At 30.5% G+C, this 3,618-nt stretch overlaps 1 long non-coding RNA gene across 4 annotated transcripts; it reads right to left on the bottom strand.

Annotated features, from left to right (window-relative positions):
* Nucleotides 1–956: 956 nt before the first annotated feature.
* On the bottom strand, nucleotides 957–3,157 carry LOC104242129 (uncharacterized). 4 transcript variants are annotated; one of them, XR_714907.2, is made up of 5 exons: nucleotides 3,004–3,157; nucleotides 2,399–2,462; nucleotides 1,929–1,981; nucleotides 1,615–1,693; nucleotides 957–1,360 (listed from the first exon to the last, which is right to left on the bottom strand). It is a non-coding gene; the product is annotated as an uncharacterized lncRNA (long non-coding RNA). The 4 variants fall into 4 exon arrangements; XR_714909.2 differs by having other exon boundaries at nucleotides 2,414–2,462; XR_714906.2 differs by lacking the exon at nucleotides 1,929–1,981 and having other exon boundaries at nucleotides 3,004–3,153.
* Nucleotides 3,158–3,618: the final 461 nt, after the last annotated feature.

Below are 3,618 nucleotides of genomic sequence, written 5' to 3'. Positions count from 1 at the left end.
ATTAGGTGATTCATATATTAATTAACTATGGTTAAATAAGAAAGTGGATGTGCAAACACATATCATGCATTTATTTGTTTATATGGTGCAAATAAGTTTCTATGGAAATGAAGATATGAATGGAATGTGATCAATAGCGAAACCAGAATTTTTACCAAGAGATATCAAAATATAAAAAACTAAATACGCCAAAAAGTTACGGGAAGTCAAAGTATAGTAAATATACATAAAACAAAAAAAATTTACCTAACAATACAATTCAACGTTCCACACTACAACATAAAGTATCTATAGCTACGAAATACATTGTAGCTAAATATAAAAATTTATGTGGCTAAACACTTTAGCCACAATATTTTTTTCCGTAGCATTCGTAGCAAAATGTAGCGTAGCTAAAAGTTAGCTACAAACTTTACATGTTCCGAGGCTAAGGACTAATACTTATTGTCACGAATTCTTTTTATGTTGTAGCTGTGATAGTAAAAATTTCTTGCCACAAAAAATATACTTGTAGCAAGTGATTTTATTCTTTTGCCACGACAAATAAAATTTGTTGCTATTTTCATATTGTAGCTACAAGATTTTGTGTTGTAGCAAAAGATTTAATTTATTTGCCACGCAAGCTCAACTTTTGTGGCTAAATTTATAATTTATTCTCGTGGCAATAGTAATTGTGTTTAGCTATGAGTTCAAAAGTCCATAGCAATACATTAAAGTATTTGCCACAATAATTTTTATATTGTAGCTAAGAATTCATACTTTTAGCTATAAATTCCATAATTTCGTAGCAATAAACTGAAAAGTTTGCCACGATCAGCTTTAGCCACAAGAATTTATATATTGTAGCTAACAATCCATATTTTAGCTCAAATATATAAATTTTTAGCAAAATATATTCAATTGTTTTTAATAAATGATATACATTAGTAAGAATACATAATTAAAGGTCAACAGTATCATTCAAAGATAAATTAAAATACTAAAATATTGTTACACTCAAAATGTAACAGTATTCTTTTACAAGATAAAGAATAATTTCATACATAATTCTTTTACAATACGAATAATAAAGTTTTAAAAGAAAACTAGCTAATGTGAGACTGGATAGTGATGATAACCATCAGCGGACTATGAAGAGAAGTGAAAACCCAAAAGTGCTCCAATGCTTTTCTAATACCAGGTTCCGATCGCGAGTTGAGACACATTAGTGGATTGTATTTGTACCAAATGCGTGAAAGAAATTGTTCTTCTTATGGATATCAAGAAGGGCGCAGTAAAGACTGCCATGTTACCCTCCTAATCTTGCAGGACTGCCACCTTCTCGTCTACAATTATATATGAACGAGTCATAGACTCTAACCTGTATATAAAAAAAAATGACATCCACGCCATAAGTTTAGTACATTAACTAGTTGGGACTTGTTAATCACGTTTGAATTGAACAACCGTTTCTTTGGTAGGGTAAGATTCTGCCAGAAACAACAACCTGCTTCTTTAAAACCTTAAGATTATTAATGTAATGTATATACCAAAAGACTGGAAACCGTTCAAAACATAAGCCTTATTTAGCAGTTCTTAATTTGAAGCACAACACTATAAGAAAATACTACCAACCTCATAAGTTGCATTCTTCTTAGTATCTGATAACGAAGCGTTTCCAAGTCTGAGGTCTTGTAAATCCTTAAGTTTGTAACTGCCCAAAAATTATATTCTCATATTTCTTGGATCAAGTAAAGATCACAAGCTAAACTAGTTCAAATCACACCCATTTCATAACAACAAACAGTCCTAGATTAAAATATTACTATTCTCAATAAAATTTCAGAAGTCCTATAGATTTTAACAAGAATTTTGTAAATACTCCATCCTTCACTGGTTAGTATATCCAATTGAATTTGTTTTGAGAAAGAGTGAAGTATCATATATACCTCATGATTATTACACTTGTTTGTTTCTACATTGATGCCCATAATGCAATTGCCTGAAAAGACTCATTCAGGTTTAATTAAAAAGGAATGAACCTCATCACCATAGTGCAACATAAATTTGGAGCATATGCTTACAAATGATTGTGCTAATGCATCTCATAATTTCACCCTTATAAGTTGTTGGAATATTTATACTGTATGTTTGAGAAGTTTTCCTACTATCTCAGCAAATTCATTGGATAGCGTCTACAAGTGTTTAGGAGTTATGGCTTTATCCTAATTGTTGTATTGAAGTTTTAGAAATAAAGGGATGGTAATATTTTAACAACCAACTCTTTTTCACCTATTTGCATGCTTCCTTCATTGCTAGCTGCCACAAGAAGTGCAAAAAATATATAGAAAGCAAAGATGCATTTCCATATGACTATTTATTTAGTAAGTTACACATCAAATGAATACAGATACTCAACCTATATCCACTCAACTGATCATCAAGTTTGGGTGAAAATTGTGCCTCGCGAACTCATTTGCTCTCTGCAAATATTCACATAGATATTAACCACTACAACTGTGAACAATACCTACTCTAATAGAGAAAATTTATTAGCATAGTTTTTTTGTGTGCATATAACTGTAAACTGTGCACAACCCAAAAAGCCATTTAAGATCCCAATCTGCAAATGGAGGTAATGAAGAATAAACAATATACAAGAAATTATAGGAAAAAAGGCTTGTCCTGACTTAGTATGACATAAATCAAGATTGAACTACTAATTCCCATTTCATACAACAAACTAATTTAAACAGATTATAAAAGGCAAATCTAGGAATTAAAATATACAAAAAAGCTCCTCCATTCATAATAATTGGAGACATTCCAAATTCATTGCTTTGAATTTGGCAATCTTTTAAATTCTTGGCACTAATCAATATAGCTAAAGCAGGGATTGACATTTTTCTGCCACACTGTAATGATGAAACTGAAAAGAACTATTCCCAATCAAGAATCTTAGGAAAGCAGTGGTAACAATCAAAATTAAGAAGAGAAACAAAAGAAAGACTAGGTTGGCCATACCTTGACGGTTATGTTTTCCAAGAGGAGGACGAGGGTTCTGGGATGGTTGGTTAGAGTGTGGAAGGATTGGGAGAGATGGTGCCGATAGATTTTGGGGGGAAATCGTATGGGAGTCTGAATTTTTTTAGGTCTTTAAGGGAATTGAGAGAGGCGTAACTTTAGGTCTTTAAGGGAATCTTTTTTTTTTTTTTTATTCTTTCTATTTTTCGTTTCTTATTTATTTGTAACTTAGCCTTTAACTTTTCATATATTTGTGCACGAGTACCTACACAATATCTATATCTATACTATATTAAAAGCACGAAGGCCCTTAGCGAAATATTGTTCGTTTTTTTTACCCTTTTAAAATAGTGTTCACACCAGACAAAATAGTCATTTGATTATTCTGCTAGCTAATATTTAGGAGTTTAAATTAAACCAAATTTATTACTTATTAAATATTTCCTTATTTGAATCAAGTAATAAGTCCTTATAATTAGGACTTTAAAATCATTAAAATTTTACCGTATATAAATTTTACAATTAAAGTATGATTAAATTATAAAAAAACTTTATGCCTAATATATTCCTTATTTGAATTGGGTAAAATAACTAATCTTTAACTCCAAAAATATG

The sequence above is a fragment of the Nicotiana sylvestris genome, chromosome 12, assembly GCF_000393655.2.
Source record: "Nicotiana sylvestris chromosome 12, ASM39365v2, whole genome shotgun sequence".
Lineage (NCBI taxonomy): Eukaryota > Viridiplantae > Streptophyta > Magnoliopsida > Solanales > Solanaceae > Nicotiana > Nicotiana sylvestris.
This window is presented reverse-complemented; position numbering and strand designations above follow the sequence as displayed.